This window comes from Equus caballus, chromosome 3, assembly GCF_041296265.1.
Source record: "Equus caballus isolate H_3958 breed thoroughbred chromosome 3, TB-T2T, whole genome shotgun sequence".
NCBI classification, from domain to species: domain Eukaryota; kingdom Metazoa; phylum Chordata; class Mammalia; order Perissodactyla; family Equidae; genus Equus; species Equus caballus.
Genome location: NC_091686.1, coordinates 20,972,555 through 20,995,963, shown reverse-complemented (window position 1 = coordinate 20,995,963; position 23,409 = coordinate 20,972,555). Strand labels below are relative to the sequence as shown.

Here is a 23,409-nt window from a genome sequence, read left to right as displayed (position 1 = left end):
TTCTTTCCTACCTCTGGGCAACAGATTTCAACCATTTGTTTCTTCAAGACATGATTAGAATGAATTTCATCAACTTTTCCGTTGTATTACCTTAAGGTGCCTTGCATGGCCCCTCCTTTTCCACCATTAAATGCCTTTGTATCTTTAACCATTCCCTCCTTTATCCTATTCTGCCTTGCCTCTACTGGAAATCTTTCCTGGGCTCTGGAGCCCGACACTTCCAGGTCCCTCCAATCCCCTATTCCTGCACTTATTCATCTCTCCCTACTGTCCCCATGGTGCACCTGCACCCAGCACCCTCACGTCTTTCTTCAATCAATCCATTTCTATTTGGAAACCTACCTATGCTCTATTCTCTCCTTTTAAAAACAAAACAAACAAAACTTGCCTTGATTTGACCACATATTCAATGTTCCACTCTTTCATTCACTACTCAACTTCCTAAAAGAACCATTTAAACAACTTCTCCAATTCATGATGGAACACCTCCAGCCCTTTGGATGGCTCTGACCCTTGGAGAAGGATGGTCATTATTTTGAGCCTAAATTGATTCCCCTGTAGCCCCCACCCACTCGTCCTAATATCACTTTGTGAGGTCACACACAGCAAGTTTAATTCCCTGATGCAGACCACCTTTCTCCTGTCCTGTCCTCTTCTCTCTGGTCTTTCTGAGCTAGGCACTGCCGGTTCCTTCAACTGTTTTTTATGACCTGGCCCTGAGTCCCTTTGCCTCCCTGTTTACAGTTTGACTTTCGTCTTAAAGGGTCATGGCCCAAGATTAAATGTAAGTTATCCACATGTGCTCTGGCTAACACAATAGAGCTCTCACCTCCTTTGTTCTCCTCATTACACTTTGCTCAATACAATTGTGGAATCCTCCTGCTATCAACTTAAACCTCTAAGATAGTGGTTCACAAAGTGTGGCCCATGGAGCTTCTCTTTCAGAATAACCCAGGAAGCATTAATAAATGCAGTTTCTTGGGCCCCATCTCAAACTTGTTGAATCTGACAATCTGGGGGTGGCACCTGGGAATCCACATTTTAAACAAGTATGCCAGATGATTCTTAATGCACACAAAATCTTGGGGAAAAAATGCTTTCTCAACATCTGTTGCCAAGCCGGGCCCCCTCCTCCTGTGTTTGTGCAGATGGGTTTTTGGATCCAAGACAAGATCTTCCATTTTCTTTTGTTATATTCCACCTTGTTAGATTTGGTGCATTGCCTCAGCCCTTCAAAATCTGTTGAGTTCTTTATTCTGCAACATATGACTTCATGACAACCGCACAAGGATTAAGACCAAAACCTTAACGTCACAGCACCAGAAATCTTCCTCCATACTGACACCAACTACGGTCAACCAATTACTAACAAACTCATGCTTCATCTTCTCTCCTGTGGGATAAATGGACAAACTGTCATTTGTCAGGTGCCTCGGGAAAGTGCAGCTATTCTCTGTCTGCCACATTTGCCTGATCCACTGGCCTATACAATCCTGTCAGAGAAGGAGATGAAGCATTCTCATGGGCCATTTACACATGCATTCTAGAATCTGTGGCTGGGCAATGGACTGTAGTGCACCGAATCCACCTTCTTTTCCTGTGACCAATGGTGGAAGGCCTATAGCATTTGGGTTATAGTACCCTGACTTGTATTATAATTGTTTGTCCACCTTTTGACTCTACTACTAAGCAAAGAGCTCTTAAACTCTGAGGTTGTGTCTTATATGTCTCTAAATATCTCACAGTAACTAGCACAATGTCCTACTCAATGACTTTTCTTTGAATGAATTAATGAATTTTACATTTTGTTCCCACCAACTTACCTTCACTTTTTGTACAAGATAAGAGCAGACTCTGCAGTGAATATAGGGAGACTCTACTTCCTAGGCATGAAAGAAGTGGTGTGCCTGGACAGATGTCTACAGGTGCAATTGTTTCTGTTAGTCACTGCTCATTCAAATGAGCTTGTTAGAGTAAAGGCATTCTTTGAAACGAAGTGTGATGAAAACACGGAGGAATGATGACACAGTTTCTGAAACATCACAACTTTACCAGAATCTTTGTCAATGGCCAAATTAGACGTAGGAAACAGCATTTCAGAAAAACGTTGGCTTAGTGGAGCTACCTAAGTCAGCATAACATGCAAACAAAGTTTATTAGGGGCTTAATTCTAACAAGACCCCTTGAGACGACGTAGACAAAGTGTTTACAATAGGACATGAGGTGGCTGGACAAGGAAATCTAGCTTCCCTCTACATCACTGCTTCCCTCTATGTCACAACTGCTAACACATCTGACTAATTCTCTGATATACAAGATAATGAGGGTGAACAAATATAAAGGAATGGTGGAAAGTCCCGTGGGTTCCATGGATCAAGTGACTTTCTTTGTGGTCACATCTTTTCTTTCCTGTTTCTTATAGGCCAGAGAAGATTCTGCAAATACTCCAGAACATTTCCCCACTGGAAATGCCACATAGCCCCAGGTCTACATACCTGTTCTGCATGAGGTCTAGGGCAATGGTTCTCAATGGGAGGTGACTTTGCCTCCCACCACCACCCAGAAACAGTTGGCAATGTCTGATGACACTTTGGTTGTCACAACTGAGGGAGAGGTATCACTGAAATCTAGTGGGTAGAGGACAAGGATGCTGCTAAATATCCTACAATGCGTAGGAAAGCCTCCTACCACCACCCAAGAATTTTCTGGCTCAAAATGCCAAGAATAATCATCTCCATAAAAAATTCCAATTAAAAAGTATCAAGGGTGCCACTATGGAGAATCCCTGGTCTAGACCTATGGTTCTAGCCCCAAACCTGGAAAGACTGGTCCATCTCAAAAGGTCATGTAACTACCTATAGTGGATCTGTGAAGTAATTCACAGATGACAACCACTATAAGATACTTTGCAGTTCTACGGTGAGGCAAGGGTACCAAGGTTGGAAGCCCTACCCAGTAGACTGCTTTGGACAGGAGTCTGAATGGAAGTAGAGAGGTTCTGGAACACTCCCAATAGCTATAGGTTTGACCTCAGAGTAGCTTACTGGAAAGGCCCTTGGTGAACGCCACTCGGAGGGCAACCTCCTTCTATACAGATAGAGGAACACAGGCTCAGTGGAATCATGCAAGAAGCATCAATGAGCCACATTCATGGTCATAAAAGGGGCCTGAACAACAGCTCCTAAAGATGTAACTGGAGAGTATAAAGATGTAAGACTCCAGGAATGTGAAGTGGACGTGAAGCAAATGTACCAGCTGGAAAGGATGCTGTTTTTGTGCTGACTACAGAAAAGTCTTGGTCCTATAGGAATGAAAGGGGAACTTACGTTACCTGAAGCCCCTGGATGACAGATACATTTTCTCCAACTTGCTATTATTTTTGATATGGCCAAGATTTTTTTTTAAAGATTTTATTTTTCCTTTTTCTCTCAAAGCCCCCCGGTACATAGTTGTGTATTTTTAGTTGTGGGTTCTTCTAGTTGTGGCATGTGGGATGCCACCTCAGCATGGCTTGATGAGCAGTGCCAGTCTGCGCCCAGGATTCAAACTGGCAAAACCCTGGGCTGCTGAAGCAGAGCGTGCGAACTTAACCACTCGGCCGTGGGGCTGGCCCCCCGGCCAAGATTTTAAACATCACCAATTTTATATATCAGAGGGAACCCGGTAGATTTAATGAAGCCTCCAGATGCCCCTTGAGGGATGATTACAACTCTAATTAAAAATGGAGGCTGACAGACAAGAATCCTATGGGACTCTACAAGCAAGTAGTATTCATACATCTTCTTCCATGGACAAGAATACTTTGTTCATGTCAGCCTGGGCTCTTTCCAGTAGTGAAGAATAGTGTCGCCAAATTCTAATACATAATGAGATTTAACGTGGTTTAAAGATCAGGAAGTGTCTTAAGTTGTAAGGGACAAAAAGTTTATAAGCCGAGGCAGACTATGATTTATTTCATTTCATGCACCTGTACTTACCATCTCTGTAAGTATGCATAGCCTAGAATACAGGAGGAATCACCTAGATGAAGTCTGTCTCACTGTCAACTCTAAGCGTGCAGAAGGACAAGGGAGAAATGAGCGGGGAAAAATGAGGATTAGGGCTCCATACCCAGACAGATCTTTAGGGACCAGGCAGGTGTGGTGCATACAAGGAGGTTGTGGGGCCACGAATCCAGGTAATCTCATGAGATTTAAAACATCAACTAGGTCTTAAAGTTCAAGGCAGTCAGATGTACGCGCTCAGGAGATCAGGGATATTGAGACATCAATTTCAGAAGACAGAACCACCAATAAGAACTAGTGTTATCACGAGAAGGCTGGTCTTCTAACCTCTACAGTGCTGGCCATGTTGGCTAGTCATTGGAGAGTCTTGATCTTATATAAGGCCTGAAAGAGAGGTCATACTACTTAATCCCCATGGTAGGAGTGTGGGGCTGGGATATAGCCAGAGATAGGTAAGAGCAGACAGGCATGGCTCATTGGAAGGGTTAGATTGGGTGGGGCCTCTGCATATGGATATAATGCAGGCCTGGGTCCAGATCTCAGTAGCCTGTTCAGCCATACACCTACTTCCAAAGGCAAAGATGGTATTACATCTTTACATATGCACCCGCATCTCTTCAATCAATGCACATCTTTTACCAAGGGGAAATCAAACAGGAGAGGGTTGGGCCAATGTGAAACCAACTATATCATTGAACAAAGAGTCTAATGCAAGAAACATCAAGGACTCCACTGTGCTTAAATCACGGATGTGGTGACCAGACTATCCATTGACCATGCACTGTCATGAATCAGAGTACAGCTTCCTGACAATAGAAGCCCTGTGACTCAGGATTCATTCGGTAATAGGATGAATGCACCAGGCAAGGCTCTCATCCTTACAGACACAGAGGCAGGATGCCACTCTGAGAGACACTGACCTGCAGGTTTTAATAATGATCATCAAGTCTTCTATTAAAGACGGCACGATTTGGAGATTCCCCCCACCAAAGTCCAGGCCTGGGAAATTGTCTGTAGGATATAAGGATGAAGAAATATTCCCGAACCGAAGCTGTGATTGCTTTGAGGCTGGTTGGTGGTCTCCAACCTCCTCTCTAGCCTTGATTTCTTCCCAAATCCTACACTCAATCCACAAAATATCTACCCATAATTCCCAAATAGGCTGTGTTTCCTTTCCTGGGAATACCTTGTCCCATCTCCATCAATATCTACCCAAAACATCTTCTTGACATCCGCTCTAGGCCAAGTCACTTTCTTCCTATTCTGTGCTCTGTGAGTTCAGTGTACATAACCCTATTTAAACTATATTGGTGATTGTCTACTTAGTTATCTCTCTCATGAGGCAAAAATTACTTTTAGCTCAGGGATCATTTGTTTAAGTCTATGAGTACTGTGTGCCTCGCACAGTGTCTGCCACATAGCATACGTTCAATAAATGTTTGGAGAAGGAAGGCAAGAAGGTGGGTAGGTATGTTGAAGAAGCAGTGAAGACTACTCACCAGGCAGGCAGCAGTGTCAGGCTCTTCCAAAAAGGATTTTGGCTAGCCAGCCTGGGAGAGACCACCTCACAGAGATCTACAAACGAGTTGGCAGTGGTGTTCAGTGGCTGCTGGGCTGTGACTCCCACTGCACTCATTGGCAGAGTCCCAGGGAATCCCTCTTTCTTGGCCCAGCTAGTGACTTACCTTCCTGGAAGGCCGGCGCACAGTTCTGTGCTGGCGACACTGCTGCAGAGCCAGCCAGCACCAGCCTGAGTTTGGCTACGCCAGAGGGTTCCCAGTATCCCAGAGGCTGGGGCTTGCTAAGTCCTACCACTATCCTGCTACTTTCCTCCAAAGCCTCTGAAATGTGATATTATGGCATTTGATCATTATTCATAATGATCAAAAATAGTCAACCTTAGTTTTGGTGAATTGCTTGTATCTGTTTGCCGTCCCTCATCAGATGAAAATTTGCAGAGCTGGGTCCTCGTTCAGAAATTCCTAATATGTCACTTTTGAAAGTGCTTCTTAATTCTCAAAATATCATCCACTGCTGACAAAGATTATGGTAGGTGATAACCCTGAGTACCTCTATCAGGATTTTTTTTTAAATGGAATCTTTTTAAAGATTTTATTTTTTTCCTTTTTCTCCCCAAAGCCCCCCAGTACATAGTTGTATATTCTTCGTTGTGGGTCCTTCTAGTTGTGGCATGTGGGACGCTGCCTCAGCGTGGTTTGATGAGCAGTGCCATGTCCGTGCCCAGGATTCGAACCAACGAAACACTGGGCCGCCTGCAGTGAAGCACGTGAACTTAACCACTCAGCCACGGGGCCAGCCCCCATCTATCAGGATTTTTTAAGACCCTGGAACTTGACAACACAGATCTCTTCTACTTTCCACCAGTTTCCATTCATCTTTGCAAACCGGTAAATTCAGTATTCAGGAGATTCAGCAGAACATTCAGCACATATCCTTGCTCTTAGAAATCAGTTCTGCCAATGTATAAGCCATTCAGAGAAAGTGCTTTTAAGCTTTTATTGAACATGGTAACGCAATATCTTTCAATTACAGAGTTAAAGAACATTTGAACTAGAAGGTGTCTTATAGGTAAACTAGTCTGAACCTAGGATGCTAATGCCCAGCTAGAGAGGACACACAGCTATAATGTGGCTGAACCTGGCTTGAAACTAAACATGATGATATTAAACCACTGTTCTGCTGCTCAATAGTGATGGTATGTATATCTACAGTAAGATACATACAAACGCACCCACATAAAAGGATAAAGTCTTGCATCGTATAGACCAAATTGTCTGCAGAAACTGACAGCCCTACTAAAACAATAACCCATTTAAATTTAGGGCAGTCTGGTCAGGAATAGGCCCAGAGTCTCACCAGCCCCCCAGAAAACAGAGCATTGTTTCCGTCCAAACCTTGCACTGAAAGGAAGCCTGTCAGCTGGCAATGACCTCGTGAGACAACTTTGGGGAGAGCAAAGGGCCGAAAAGAGAAAGGCCTCATTCTCACTGCAAACAGGAAAAGGAAAGAGAAAAAGAAAGCTCTGTCTCCGCACAAGTTTTGCTGGGCTGGCTATGAACTGTTCCCGTACGTTCCATCAAATAGACGCCTTCATAGAATCAAGCCAAGCGCGAACACCAGGTCTGGGACTCCCACTCCCGGGACACACATGGGCCAGCTCACACATGCTCTTGCTCTCTCGCACCCTGGGAGAGCATTATATGGGCTTCATGAGGCTAAGTAATAAACACTTTGTCTTCACCCTGCTATTTATGGGTTGCTTGGGGCATCCTGTTCTCTCCACTGCCTTTACCTGAACAGATGGCTCCTGCAGACCCCACATTTAATAGGGACAACAGTAAATGGGAAAGCATCTGCGTGCCCCACATGCTCCTGTCCTCCTGCCCACCAGCGCTAACTGCAGAGAAAGTCAATCTGATCCATTCGCCTATTCTCTGTGCTCCCTTCCTTGAGGCTAAATCCATTCTCCTTTTTCCCTGGGTCCTCATTTTCTTCCTCCCTTTCAGACATCTCTCTAAGACATCTCTCTAAGATAGCCTTTTCTATTTTACCACTGCCAGGGATTCTTTCATTCTTCAGTGATGGATCAATCATCTCAGAAAACAAGAACGACTCTGGAAACTGCACACCACCAGCTGTCACCTCCAGCGGAGGTTCTGGGGATCTCTGGATGACCACGCACATGCAGAGTGAAGGAGCCGATCCGGTCCTACCTGTTGCTGACTTCCAGGTTCCCCTAGAAGCCTTGTGCTTCCCCTGCGCACATTGGGTTTGGGTTGCAAAAGGGAGGGATGCACGTCTGAAAGCAAGAAGTGTGTCCAGGCCAACGGACGTCTGAAAGATGCAGAGGAAGATGCCAAAAGTGTCCACCAAGGTCGATCACTTTGGTTGCTTGGGGGCCCTGTTCATGCAGCTCCTTTGGGGGTTTCAGGGCTCTCAGAGCTGATGGGTCCTGCATGAAGAGAATGAGTCACAGCTGCGTCCTGTCCACCCGTGGGCCATCACACAAGCCTGGGGCCCTGCCACCTCTCAGTCTCGTCTGCATCTTGGGCCACCCCGTCGTATCCTGAAAATAGACCAGATAGAGAGGGATGCGTTAACTCAGCTTCTCCTCACAGAACGCAGTTCGCCATTGCAGTACTGATTAAATACAGGACATTATCTCACCATAATGCCCTCCTGGCGGCGTTCCCAGGAAAATTCTAACTAATCATAAAAATAGAAAGAAAAACGCAACCTAAATTCCATTCCTCGTCTTAAATGAGTGATGTGTTCACTTTTATTTATTTTTCTGGAAGCGAGGCGGGAAAAGAAAATGAATTTTAGGGCTTAGAAAAACAAGCTACTAATAGTACTCAGTAGAACTAGGCGGTGGTGCAGACAGCCAGCATAGGACGTGGCCGGCATGGCATGGCTGTAAACCCAGCCCTACTCCTGGCTGTAAACTTCAAGTTTTAAACCGGAGCACCTGGCAGGTCCAAGCCAGGATGGGGCGAGGAAGTGGGGAGATGGTGGGGCCAGGTGTGGACATACACACAGAGACACACACATGCACAAACATACATACCCATTCCAGCTGGGTGCTCAACAGCATGCTTACTGCCCTGGCAGGCCAATGCTCTTCTAGACCCCTTTTATGCAATGGCTGCATCATACTCTACCACCATTTTGGCTTAGATGTTCCTTGCTTGGAAGAGTTTCACCTAACTAATTCCTACTCACCTTTTAGAGATCAGAGCAAATGGCACTTCCTTCAGGAAGCCTTCTCCAAGAACCCCTACCCTGACTCCAGTCCAGGTGCTGGCGTTCTAAACCTTCCCTTCAAAGCAGTCACGTGGCTGTACTTAATGCACTAATGGCGTAGTTTGGTCGTTTACGGGCCGTCCCCTCCCTTCGATCTAAAATGTGTTTGTCTTGTCAACTGCTTTGTATATGCCCAGGACATAGTAGCTGTTCAATAAAAACCTGTGTTGGGTCAGTGCTGATGGATCAGCCTGGCTGGTGAATGGTACCTTATGTTCTTTGGTAGGTCTTGAGCTAACAAGCAACATGCAGATGTGGAAGCAAATCATGGTGGGTCCACAAGGCTGACTACCACGCCCCTCCCAAATAATTTCTGCTCTTTCTTTCTGGGAAGTCTTCAAAGATAAACCGTAGGAGAGTCCAAAATCCTGAAAACCAGCTTCTGAGATGCTTCCCTGACACCGAATGAAAAGAAAGTAAAGGACACACCCCACACCCCTCGTGCCTCTACCTGCCCCCGTTCTGGCATTAGAAGCCCAAGGCTGCCATCCCCCATCATCGCTAGTGCCGCAGTAATGGGGACTGCTACTTGATGGCAAAGTTCTAGCTGGGCTAATTAAGCATACTGAGCTAATAACCTTCCATTTTGGGACCGGTATTATTCATAATTTAGTGTATTGCTGCTGAAACATTAACCTTTCGACAACTGGCATGTTGCCCACAGCAGCCCAAGTGCTGACCATCTTTCAGTAAAATGAGTATTATTGTTAAAACAGGCATAAATCATTCATGGCTGCAGCTTTTGTGTCCGACCCTACACAAAATAAGCCGTAAGCTGGGTAATTTATTTACCTTTTGGTGATTATTTTTTATGATTTTATGATCATATTCAATGATTCATAAACATTGGCCTGGTGCCATTTTGTAATCATTTCACATTTTAAATATTGTGTGGCTGTTCTGCTTTTCATCTTTAAAAATTTGGGGATTGATATCGGGCAAGTTAATCCAGACACAAATGCAATTTCATTGGAAAGAAAAGGTGGGGGAAGACTCCCAGCCCCATTCATTTTAACAAAACCATTTTCGACAGAGCTGTTTGGAGCTTCCACTTGTTACAGAATTGCACTGACTGCAGCAAACTTTCTTTGAAGTTGAACACACAGAGGGTGCCTTGAAATCTGAATAAAAGCACAGGAAAAGCTTAACAAGCTTCTGGTTGGAAAGATGATGGGAAGGATCTGAAGGGTGCAGGGAAGCCTGGAAACTCTGGCCTCGGGCCAAGAAGGTTGGAAGCCACAAGCCTCACTCCCAGCACCTGGCTGGAGAATGTGATTACATCCCCGGGGGATATGGAAACTTTACTGCCATCCTGCCTGCTCCTGCTGCCGGAGCTGGGTTTGGGCTCCCATAACGGCTCCAGAAAGTAACCTTTTCTCCTTCTGACAGCAAGCAGGAGCTGGAGGCTGAGAGATGGGTAGGCCTTTCATGGCCCGTCAACTCAGGAGACCTCCCTACGGTCCACAGGCTCACTTATGGTATCCCTTAAATGGGGAAAACACAATTCCTATGCAGTATGCAGTAGGTGAAGCTGATGTTCTGCTGGTGGGAGGGAAGCGGCGCTGGGAGAAGGCAGAGAACGTGACATCTGTTAAAACACCTCCTCCAGGCAGAAGCGTATTTGGGAGCTGGCTTGCTTCTGGAGCCTCATCTCACGTCAGGTGTGTTGGCGCAGAGGGGAGCTCAGCTGGAGAAAACAGGCGCCATGGCCCTAAACGTCGAGATGAGGTCTCGAAAGGCAGCAACAAATCTGTGCTGTAAACATCCACAGGGGAAGCCCAGGCAGGAGGAAGACAACAGACATGTTTCTTTTTGGACAGTGTGAATTGAGCAGCTCTGAGATGACTGCTCACTCTGTTTTCTACCTTCAGTTAGTTGAATTTCTCAGTTCTAGCTTTCATGCTTTTTTTCACTTTGATCATCTGGTTTTAGGTTTTACCTTTATAAATTTAATTTTTCATCATGGTAAAATATATCTAACATAAAATTTGCCATTTTAACCATTTTTAAAGTGTACAATTCAGTGGCATTAGTCACATATACAATGTTGTGTAACTATCACCACCATCTATTTCCAAAATTTTTCATCACCCCAAACAGAAACTCTGCATGCACTAAGCGTTAACTCCTCACTCCCTCCTGCCCCAGCCCCTGGGAACCTCTAATTTACTTTCTATCTCGACGGATTTGCCTATTCTGGATATTTCATATAAATGGAATCATATAATATTTGTCCTTTTGTGTCTTGCTTATTTCACTTAGCATAATATTTCCAAGGTTCATCCATGTTGTGGCATATATCAGAACTTTGTTCCTTTTTGTGTCTGAATAATGTTCCACTGTATGGATATACCACATTTAGTTTGCCCATTCATCTGTCGATGGCCATTTGGGTTGTTTCTACCTTTTGGCTATTGGGAATAGTGCTGCTATGAACACTGGTGTACAAGAATATGAGTCCCTAGTATATAAAGACTAATGTTTTTTGACCATCACATTTTTTTTCATAAAAAGTGACTGCACATTATATACATTGAGCTACCTCTATTTTTTTTTTTTTTTTGAGGAAGATTAGCCCTGAGCAAACTGCTGCCAATCCTCCTCTTTTTGCTGAGGAAGACTGGCCCTGAGCTAACATCCATGCCCGTCTTCCTCTACTTTATATGTGGGACGCCTGCCACAGCATGGCTTCTGCCAAGTGGTGCCATGTCCACACCCAGGATCCCAACCTGCAAACCCCGGGCTGCCGAGAAGCGGAACGTGTGAACTTAACCGCTGCGCCACTGGGCTAGCCCCTACCTTTATCTTGAATGCTCTGCTTGCTAACTTGGCAGAACTGGCTTGAGCACAGGTGGCAAGACATTCCTGCCTTGGAATTACTCTCTGGTCATCCTGCCAATAATGCCACCTCAGAGGACTCTTACAGTCACCCTCCAGAATGCTGGGGCTGGTGCCGGTTGTGAATTCTGCACCAGTAGCTTCCATTCTCTATATTGGACTTGATAAAACAGCCTGCTTCTCAGGTATGATAAAGAACAAATTAAGAAACAGAATAACCTGGCATGAGTGAAATTCCCTTTCAATCATGTCAGCCAGAGCAGATGTTGTCATGAAATTTGATGTTATGGATTTATTTCCTAATATAAAGTATGAAAGGGAAAACAGCGTAAGAGCTGAAATGTGAATTGGACATGTCTACAGAGTGTGAATTGGATTCAAGACAAAATATTGTGAATGGTTAATAGGGTCAGTCTAAGTATGCTTGCTGAAATAATCTCTTGGATATGCAAATATTCTGAGAACTACACTGTCAAATATCTATTGTATCCTCTTATCTATGTGTTCACAGAACTGCTACATGTTATAACAAATGAAAAATGTGAATTTAAAAAATAATGTCATCCTAAAATAATACTTTTCTTTGAATAGTAATTTTTGTTGTTGGGGTTTTTAATTTTTGTCATACACCAGACAGCTGGGTTCTTAAAACAGCATTATTTGGAAACATTAAGAGGTGAGCTTTGTGTGTCCTGTTCTCAGTAGAAACAGAAGTGGAGTGGGGTAGGGTAGGGAGGGAGCAGGAACAGGTCTCATGTTCATCTTGATCTGGGTCCCTCAGTCTGCCATTAGCATCCGCCATGCTTTAGTGTGATCCCAATGGAACTTTCGCTTCTGCTATCTGTAGCCCCTCCCCCGGAATTCCTTTTCCTAGGAACATTGTCTTGAGGACTTGAGATATTATTTACAGGTTCACCATCTCACCATAATAATCAGCCCATTACACGCAAAGATGAAGAAGAAGGAGAATTCAGATGAAGGAGACGTGAGAGAAGCCTTGGGTTTTACTGTTGACAGTTTCCAGGATTCCACCACCAAATGGCTCACTAAAATTAGCAAGTAACCAAACTATGAGTTTCACTTAGTTTCTTTTCCTCACTTCTGAGAGTTGGGCTAATGAGCAGAGGAAGAATGAAAAGGTGGACAGTAGATGGATAGCCATAGCATACGACTTATATTTTAGAAGAGTCCCTGGCCCATGCTTGGTACTCAGAAAAACATTTATCAAATGAACAAATAAACCTCAGTCACTAGATCCTCAGGAGATGACGTGACCTGAACAATGAGTGTGCCTTTTTTCCTCTTTGGTCTGGCTGAAGAGTGTCTGCTGGGTTTGATTCACTTTGCAACTCTTTGGTAGAATTTGGCTCTCAGAAATGTCAGAAAGTAGCAGAGTTCAAGAGAGCCCTTTCACCCCACTTAAATCAGAACATCTCCCAGATTTTGGTTTACAAGTTAGAATTTCCAGAATTCTCCAGAGAAAAGATTCTGACGGTAAAACATCAGAAAAAACAACTGGTCCCCGGCACCACCTGTTGTTGTCCTCTTTATCCATTCTTGGGATCCGCCGTGTCCTTTCTCTTGTGCTTCAGACCTTTCTCAGGCCCTGCATACATTCTCTACCATGGAAACCTGTCTGCTCAGTACCCCAGCACTCAGAGCCTGCCTGCTTTTGTCCTGCCCAATCTGACGCAAACTGCCCTGCTTCATTTCTCCTTCTTCTCCCGCCCCAATTGCAAGGGTTTCTCAGTTGTGGCCCATGGCCCATCTTATCAGAATTTCTAAGGGTACTAGTTAAACATGTAAATTTCTGGGCCCCATCTAAGATCTGACAAGTCCGAATTTCTAAGGTGGGCTTTACATCCCCCAGAATTGCTCATAAAGTTGAGGACCTTGTCTTTTGGCATGAGTAATACGACTACCATGCTAATAAGATATTGTTCTATTGATTAAGGAAGATGAGCAGAATTCTGTAGGGCTTCTCCTTTGCTGCGTGTGTATGGAGGGAGGGTGTGATTGAGGAATGAGGGGGTGGTCTCACCCTCTCCCCACCCAATGTGTTGACAGGAGAAAGAAGGAATCCAAGTAAAGTGTATTAGCTCTTTGGGGGCCTGGAGTGCAGTCATCAGAGGTAGGCATTCTGGAATCCCAAACAAAGCTCTCTGTTGCCCTTTCTACAATTTTTACAACTAGAAATATGTACTTTGAGAAGCAATCTATTTGTTAATGGCCTTTGAATTATCTTTATTTCTCCATTTTCTCATACGATGCTTAGGTCATACTTTGGGGAATGCCCAAAAGTTTTCTCAACTTTGGCACTATTTGGGGCCAGATATTTCTTTGTCACGGGGACTCTCTTGTGCATTGTAGTGGCATCCTTGGCCTCTACCCACTAGAGATCAGTAGTACCCTCCCTCCCCCACTTAGGACAACTGAAAAAGTCTCCAGACAGTCCCAAATGTCCCATGAGGCACAAAATCACCCCTGGTTGAGAACCACTGCTCTGAGAGAAATCAACTGAGTGCCACAAAGAGGTTTAGCCTTTCTTCTGAATTCAATTTCGTTTTGAGATTGGTTTCTTCCTGACTTCCTTATTTCTGTTAATGACACCACTGCTCTGCAGGCCCCAGGCTTCAAGCCTCAACCCTCCAATCATCCTCACTCTGCTCACTACCCCTCCTGATGAGCCCCTCACTAATTGGGTGCTTCTTCCTCAGTCCTGTTTCTTCCATCCTCGCTTCTGCACCTCTAGAGTAAGAAAAGGGAAGCATTCACGTAAGCTAGCCTCAAGACGCATCTCAAATGCGGCCTCTTCCAACCTCTAAATCCAGGCGACATGCTCCTCCTCTTTTCCAGACTCATTTTCTGGGAATGTATTTCTGCATGCTAATCTATTTCTTCCACTGGACTTGAAGCTCCCAGAAGTGAGTTTCTTTGCTCTAAATCATCTTTGCTTTCCTATAGGACCTTGTGTGACGCTGGTGCTTTGAAAAACATTTGTTGAATTGAATAGGTGAATTTCTTAATCGCAGGCCCACTGCTGACATGTAGGGATATCTGCATAGACTTTTTCGACCTTCCGAAGCACTGCCACAATCATAATCACAGCTAGCCTTTCTCTCCTTGGTATTTGTGTCTTTTAGTTGATCTGCATTTGTTAAGATGAAAATTAAAAAACATATATAACCTGGGCTTAAGGTCAGAACCTCAGCTCTATCACTTATTGGGGGATCTTGGGTAAGTTCCTACTCTTTCCAAGCCTCAATTTCATCTTCTGTGAAAGGGGAGTAATAATAGCACCTATCTCATAGGTTCTTGTAAAGGTCAAAAGAGAAAACACAGGTAAGTGCTTAATATGGTTCCTAGCACATGTTAGGTGCTCAATGAATGGTAGCCATTGGATCCCGGTGTCCCTCCACGTACATCTGTGTAAAGGCCTCCAGTGGCTCCCAGTTCTACTTGATAAGGTTTAAAATCCTGGGCCAAGAGCACCTCAGGTCTCTAGCCTCATCTCCAGGCATTGTCCCATGTGCCTCACACTCAATCACCCCATACTAGCCCCTCCCTCTTCCTTCAACAAGACTGAGCCCTCATTCCTGCAGGCCTGTCCTGGAGCAGCTCCCTCTACCTGCCGCACCTCTGTTCACCTTCACCACCCGTTCGCAGCTACTTGCTGAAAATTAATTACTTCCTCCCCCATGTTTCCACAGCACTTTGAACCTCTCTCTATTATAGCACTTTTCATATTGAATTACAGTTAATTTGTTTTTCTGTCTGAACTCCTCTGTGAGTCCATGAACTCCTCAGGGTGGGGATTATGTCTCCTGACTCTTTTCGTCCCAGTCATAGGACCTGGACAATTCTAAGTGTTTGACGAATGCTTTCTGAGTTTAATGAAATAACACCACCTTTTATTTGTAGACCTCTTTACAGAGATATTTTACATAGAATCATCTTCTTGGGTCTTCAGACCAAACTGGGGTTGTCCTGGCAGATACTGTGAGAAAGCTGTAGAAACCAACACAAGGAATTTATTAATTTGGCCAAAGTCCAAGCTAACTGTGGGTATCCTGATGCCTCTGTCAAATTCCTTGTCTCATGGCTTCTCATGGAACATCTGGTGATGGTGACCTCGGAGGAGGAACCGTCCAAGTCTCTTTGGGACAAAGTAGTTTGATAGGTTAGGTTATGAAATGCACCTGTCTTCACCTGAGCATGAGCAAGTCTCCAGAAGAATAGCCATTGAGCCCATTGCCACAATAAATGGGCAAAATGATACGTTCAGTCTCTGCACTCTGGAATTATGTCCTACTTATGGATTCAAATATGACCATTTGGGCAAATCTCTCAGCAAAGGGGTGAGCATGTTTTCTTTTTGAGAGAGGGGGAAGGGAAGGTGTTCACCAGTTAAGGCAGGCTGGCTCATAGTTCATGGGCCGTGCTATACAAAAGTAATGGGAACAAACAGGGTCTCCAGAGAACAACCCCTCTGGGCCACAGTGGACTTCAGTGTAGGCCTGACTCTGAATCCTCTTCAACTTGCTAGCTCTCAGTCAACTTTCAACGTGCAGCTCAAGTGTTGCTTACTTCAGGAAGCCTTCCTTGGCCACCCTTCAACCCTGTCCTCTGTCCCCTTAAGTGCTTCCACAGCATTTTACGTTGGCTTCCGTCATCACGCTGTTGAGTGATCAAATGCAAGTCTGTCCCTCACCTGACCATGAGCTCCCTGAAGGCAGTGGGCCTGTCAGACAAGTCTGTCACTGGGCCATCTGAGAGCTCACAAGATGATACAAGTGTCCTGCAGAGGGAACAGGACTAGAAAATATTGTGATACTCAACCACCATTCAGTGTGCTTGATGACAAAAACTCTTACATAAATATATCCTTGGCCACTTTGTTTGAACAGTCAATTTCTATTTGTTAATTCTAAAAAAGAAAAAAAACTGAATGCTTCCATGGTCTTCTAGGTCAAAAATTTTTCTCATGGCCTTCAAGACCTTTATGATTGAGGCTTCTTTGGATCCAGCCATCCTTCTGCCTCCACATCTCTCCCACTCTCCCGTGTGCATGCTGACCTACCTTCTCTCACCTCTGTGCTTTTGCATAGGGCCCTCTTCCTGGACCACCAGCCCCAGAACCAGGGGAATCTTCTCATCATCCAAAGCACAGCTCAAACGTCCCTCTGAAGCTTTCCCAGACCACTTTCCTCCAAGCCATGTTAGAAATTTCTCCTGTTAGTTCCCTGAGCTTCTGCTACTGCCTGACCTTTCTCATCACATTCCAATTATATCTGTTTCCTTCAATTAGAGTGCACGCTCTCTAAGGGCAAGGATCTCACCTTGTTTTTTTTTTCACATCCAGCGCCAGGTCCTATATGGCTGCATGAGTGCTTGTGAAATAAGAATCTGTGTAATTTTACGTTTCTTCTTTATTTAATGAAGTTGAAATTCTTTACCAGCTCTGAGAAGACTTTAAATGCACACTGGTTTTTACATGGTGTTAGTTTCGGTTTCAGGACTTCCGTTCTAGGAGAAGGAGAATCCAGGATTAAGCGAGTTGTGAATGTACAAACTCTCCTCTAAGTGTGATGCTCTTCAAAGGCAATAAAAGACTGAGCAGAGTGACGGCTGCTGTGCTGTTGTCCAATTTCACTGTCTTTATTGTGCTCCTGGGCCTGGTCAAACCTGTTGACCAAGCTGATACGACATTTGCAGCAGTTTTATGCAAAATGCAAAATTTTGTGCAACAAGAAGAAAGATTGTTGTAATTTTGTGCAAGTTAGAAAAAACAGGGGGCCAATGTGACCTTTGCAAATGTGACTTTGTCTCCATCATCCATCACAGAGGCCCTGCTCTGGAGACTTTAAGTAATCAAAATATTTATCAACTGTCCATCAACAACGTTGATGATGTGCTGGGGTGCAGTTAGTCGGTCTAGTTCCAAGGGTGTTCTCATGGGATAATTATGTAACAACACACTTGGTTGCCATGTGGGTAATGAGAAATGGGTCACAACGCTGTTATCTTATCAGGCATTATTAAATTTTGCTAATGGATGGGACTAACTTTTCATCTAATTAGTTGGCAGGTGAGTCACTTGCAACACCCAAAAGCAAATATTTAAGTATGTATTTTTAAATTAATTACCAGTTAGTTTTATTTATTTATATCCAAACTTATTAAGAAAGAAACAGGATTTAAGGCAGCTTCAAAGACAAAGAAGTGGGTGTCTAAATATAAGCCCTTTAGGCCCAAACAACAGATACTGTCACATCTACAGACTACAAGATAGCAATTTACTGGTGCTCTTGCCTTCCCTCACTCAACCCAACAAGGTTGATAATTCCCTCGCCTGTACCACCCCTGTGCCCCGAACAAACCTATCCTGTAGTGTAGCTCCTATTATATTCCCATGTCTGTGGGCATCTTGGGGCCAGGACCATGGCTTCACTATTTTTGTGCTTCGTGTACCCAGCACTGCTCTTCAATTAAGCATGATGATGATGGTGGTGGTGGTGGTGTACGTTATGGGGTAGACTCAATTTTGGATGTGTCCCCCTCCCAGATTCCCTTTGCAGCCCATCCCTGAGCACACCCACCAGTACCTCTCTGGCTCTTCCCTACTTGCCCCTTGTCTCCTCCCCATCAGGCCTTGTAGAGTGAGGGACACAGTACTGCAGTGACTCTGGCTTTCTCTGCTGTGGTTATAACAGGGTTAAAGTTGAGGTTTCTAATCGCTCCCATGAGGTCTTATTACCTGTTGATTAGGTCCTTTTGGGATCAGTATCAAACCGACAACAATAATAAACACTCCCTTCGTTGGAACTCAATAACGACCCTGCCTGCCCTGCAGGCCTGGTGGCCATGGGGAGGGGCATCGTGCGGGCCTGGAAATGGCCGGCCCTGTGAGGGGGCGTGTTCCAGAGATTTGGTGGTGCAGGCCTGGAGGTGCAGGTAACAAGCGGATGGGCACCAGCTTGAGATTTTTGGCTGCCCCACGGCACATCTGCTGCTACAGCACAGGCGCCTCAGAGAGGACCCTCCACAGCCAGCCCGAGGACTCCAGAGACGGAGCTGGGTGGTCTTTCCACAGGTCTCAAGGAATTTCTGGAGAATGCTCTGGTAACTCTTTCATGTGTATTTCTCCAAACTTTTGCCTATGGACATATGTACTTATAAATGTGAGTGAGAGTGTGTGTGCATATGTAGTTTTAGTGTTTTTATTACAAAAATGCAATCATACTAAACATTTTGTTTGGCAAATTGCTTTTTTCTCACCCGACAATCTATCTTGGACACCTTTCCACGTCAATGCATAAAGATTTACCTCAATCTGGTGAAGAACTTTATAGTAATCCAGAATCAGAACAAAGCAAAACACATTTAACTATTCTCTGGTTGTTAAACATTTCGACGGTCTCCAATTTCTTGGTATTACACATAAAGCTGCAATGAACATCCTTATACGTTTTCTCATGCACTTGTGCAAGTATTTCTGTATGATACATTAAAAAAGGTTGTGCCTATTTGCATACCCAACAGTAATGTCTGAGTGTGTCCTTTCTGTGGCTCCTGGATAGTATAATTTTATTTATTTGTGACAATTTAATTGTAATAAAATATATCTCAGTGATATTTTAATTTGAATTTCCCTGACCTGACATTGCATTTATTATGTAATTAAAAAATATATAATTCAAACCTAAAGAAAAATTACAAGAATAATCCAAAGAATTTCTGCACATCCTTTATACAGGTTCACCAATTCTTTACATTTTGTCACATTTATTTTATTATTCTTTCCCTCCCTCTGTATCTGTGCTGTCCAATACGGTAGCCACTAACCACATGGGGCTATTGAAATTGAAAAGGAATCAAATTAGTAGTTCAGTTCTTCAGTCACATTAACCATATTTCAAATGCTTAGTAGTCACACGTAGCTCTTAGCTGCCACATAGTCAGAGCAGATATAGAACATTTCCTTCATCAAAGAAACCTCTGAGTTGTATGAATGCATATTTTTTGAACCATTTAAGAGTCAGTTGGAGAAAGCACGTGTATTTACCCCTAAACACTTTGACATGTACTTTCTAAGAACAAGAACATTCTCTTACGTAAGCGCAGTTCAATGATCTAAATCAGGAAATTTAACATTGATAGGAAATTATCTAATCCATTGGCCACATTTAAATTTTACCATATGTCCCAATATTTTTCTTTATAGCTATTATTTGTTCTGGTCCAGGATCGGACTATGCATTTAGTTGTCATGTCTCTTTATGCTATTGCATTTTAAGAATTGAGTATCTAAGTATTAAGTCCAGACCATGAAATCCTCTGGGGTGTGTAGCAGGTCTCATTTATCTTTATGTTCTCAGCATTTAGAGCAGAGCCTAGAATGGAATCAATGATTGGAAAAATGAGTGAATGAATGAATTTCTGTACCTCCCTTATTTCTTTCTAATTACCCTCTTTCCTCCTCCTTCTCTGAAGTCAAAACAGAAAAGAACTACATATGACTATTTTGGAAACATACCGTCAAAAAGACATCTAAGAAAAGGTATTATTGGTAGGATTGTGGATTGGCACCACTGTCTTTGGAAGACATTTTGGCAACATGGATCAATTTTTAAAAAAAGAACTCTCCCTTACCCCAGCAATTTTACTTCTTAGGACCTACACTACACTAGAAAAATCCATGGCTATGCGCACAACAAGGCAGGCATAATGATGTTCACTCCAGTGTTGTTTGTAATAGAGATTTTAAAAGAAGAACTAACCTAAATGTCCATCAGTAGGGGAAGGGTTAATGGTTAAAAATGCATATGGTATATCCATATTAATTCATTCAATCATTTAGGGAACATTTGTAATTGTTAACATAGTAGTAAAATACCTATTATATGACAGGTCATGTTAGAGCTTCAAGGGATAAAGAAATGAAAAAGACAACATCCCTCTATTCTAGTGGGAGAATTATGGAAGGCACTACAGCAGGGGGAAGAAATGAGATGGAGCTCTCGATAAAGACAAGAAAAGATTTCCAGAACATTTTAAACTAATAAAGAAACAAAGAGCCAAGTTGCAAAATAATAACAGTGAGAATACATTTTATGATCAAAATCACAAAATAAATCTATACACAAAATAAATCTATGTGTACATATATGTGTGTGAATGAAAGTTTTTCCTTTTGGTCTGAAAGGACACACACCAAGCTGTTATTACCTCCGGGTCAGAGTTAGGACTTCTGGGAATGGCCAAGGGGCATTTTTGTTTTATCCTGTTGTGTTAGATTTTGCCTTTTTCCCATAAGAATGCTTTCACACGTTGCTAGTGAAATTAAAAAAAATAAATAAGCACACTGGTGGGAGGTCTAACCATCATGCCAGCTAAGGGAAAGCAGGCACGATTTAAACATTAAAGAATCGAATGCAGTTACTACAGGATACCCAGAATAAAAATTGACCTGTAGGCTCTTGCCATCCACAGGAAACAGCACCAACCAACACATGAAATGCTGTGCTCTCACCAGCTTCAACTGCCAATCTTTGTTATTTACCCTAAGTCTTCACAGATTCAATATTCTCTGAGATGAAAGAAAGAAATTAATATTCACCGTGTGCTTAACACATTCCAAACACTTGTCATAGTTGCTATTTCATTCTGTCCTTGGAACTCCAAGAAGTGTGACTATTTCTACATTTTACGGATGGGACAACCGAGGCTCAGAAGGTTTAACATATTCGTGCAACCAAGGAGCAAGTGATGAAGCCTGGATTCAGACTCAGTTCTTCCTGACCCCAAAGCCCACTGACTCTCCTCTCTCAAGAATCACTGAAGACTGGCTGGAGAGCGGGTTGCTGTTGCAGAATTTTGGACTTATGGCTCTGGGTGTCTCATTGTCTTTTCTTCCATTTTTAGGGATGCTCTAGAAAAATGCCGTGGGCACGTTTCTCAAACTTGCCTCCAGAGTGCCCCATTTTTCTCTGTTCCTGTCTGCCTACAACACCCCACCTCAAGAAAGAGAAGAGAGAGAGAAATAAGGCAGGGTGTCAGCAGAGAAGAGAAGGATGAGATAACCAGAGAAATAGAGGCAGGAATCCACAGAGGAGTCTATAAAAAAGGAAGACAGAGAAAAATGGGTGGAAGAGATGGGGTGGGAGCTATGATTTAATTCAGTGAACTATGGGAGTCTTGGTCTCATAAATTAAAAAGATGACAAGAAAGCCACACAGGAAGGATTTTTTTTTTTTTTTTAAATAAAAGCTTTTCCTAATAGGGTGGGAAGGGGGAGTTTAATGAAGGGTGGAGCAGAGAGGAGCTCTTCAGACATCACCATTTTCTTTCTACATCAAGAGGAGCTGCTCGAGGGTGCCCAGCCACTGCCCCCAGGGGCCTGGCTGACCAGATAGGGGGTCTGCAGCCCCTCTAGAGCCAGGTATGTCAGTTCTCCTCTGCACCCTGGAAACATTCCACACACTTCACACCCCGGCACCCGCAGAAGCCCTGCACCTTGGATGGTACTGTCTTAGGGATTTTCAAAGTTTGCCCTTTGCCTGAAAGTCTCTGGGCACACACTCAAAATGATAAAACAAATTTAACAGTGCAGCAGCAAACCAGCTAAATTAGTCATGCGAGAAAGGGCGAGGGAAGGAGAGAGATGAGAAGAGAGAAAGAAAAGAGAGAGAGAGAGAATGAGTTAGGGAAAAAGAAGGACCAAAAGGAGGACAACAGGAGGGAAGAGGAAAGATGACAGGAAAAAGAGAAAGGATAAGAACAAAGAGCGGAGGGAGAGAAGCTGGCAGAAAGAAGGGAAGGGAAGGGAAGAAGGAAGCCATTTTATATTCCTAGGAAGGAATAACATAAGACCTTTCACCTGATCCTGAAGATGGCTGGGAAATAAAGAACAAGTTCTAGTTGAGGTTTAGCAAAAGCCCTGAAATAGTACAAAAATTTCTGCCAGTTTCCATAAAGATGCCTTCTAGAAATTAGAAATCTCAGGCCATGATACACACGGCCTGCGTCTATCCATGCCCACGTCCATGTTAGAGCCTGGAGAATGAGACATCGTCCAAGGTGTTGCTTTAATGTGAGTAATTATAATTAAGCAAGAACCCCCACGGGCTATAATCACATACACCCACTGTGTGAACTACTGGGGTGAGGCAAGGAGGCGAGAGCCACAAATGCACAAGATGGAAAGTAGAATCAAACACTGATGGGAGGTCTTGGTTCCTACAGACAGGGTAGAAGGGTGTCAATTTCTATATTTCTAGAGAAGACGATTTAAAGCAAGTAGCTGTCCGCATGACCAGGACATCTAAAAAAAACTTTTAAGAGGGTAGATTTTGAATATGTTACTCATTTTCTGAGGCTATTTGGTGACTGGTCTAACGCTAAGGTTGAAGGTAAGTTCAAATTTCATTAACTGAAGTTATATTTTCAGTATTCTTTATGAATCTTCCCTTAAGTTATCAAAAATTGGGCAGGCTCATTTGATGATTTTCTGCAAGAATCTAAGCTTCGCCACCTCATGAGGTGGATGGTCAGCCTACCTTTGCTCCCAGGCAGAGAGTGGCTGCTATTTCCAGTCTGGGATCCAAGGTTCTGCTGTACTATTCCAAAAGGGTCTAAAGTCACAGAAATAGCTGTCTTTGGCTTCTCTCTCCAGGCCTCTTTGCTGGCCACGAACTCTGAGCATTGTTTTTCCTTGGGGAAGTCAACACCTGGAGAGTCAGGG

General features: G+C 43.6%; 1 protein-coding gene across 1 annotated transcript in view; it reads right to left on the bottom strand.

Moving 5' to 3' along the window:
- The window catches only part of ZFHX3 (zinc finger homeobox 3), a 1,295,343-nt gene that overhangs the window by 259,057 nt on the left and 1,012,877 nt on the right, over positions 1–23,409 (bottom strand). The window contains exon 14 of the mRNA XM_023637235.2: positions 7,739–8,091. The gene's annotated coding sequence lies outside the window, so the exon portion shown is untranslated. The remainder of the gene's footprint in view (positions 1–7,738; positions 8,092–23,409) is intronic.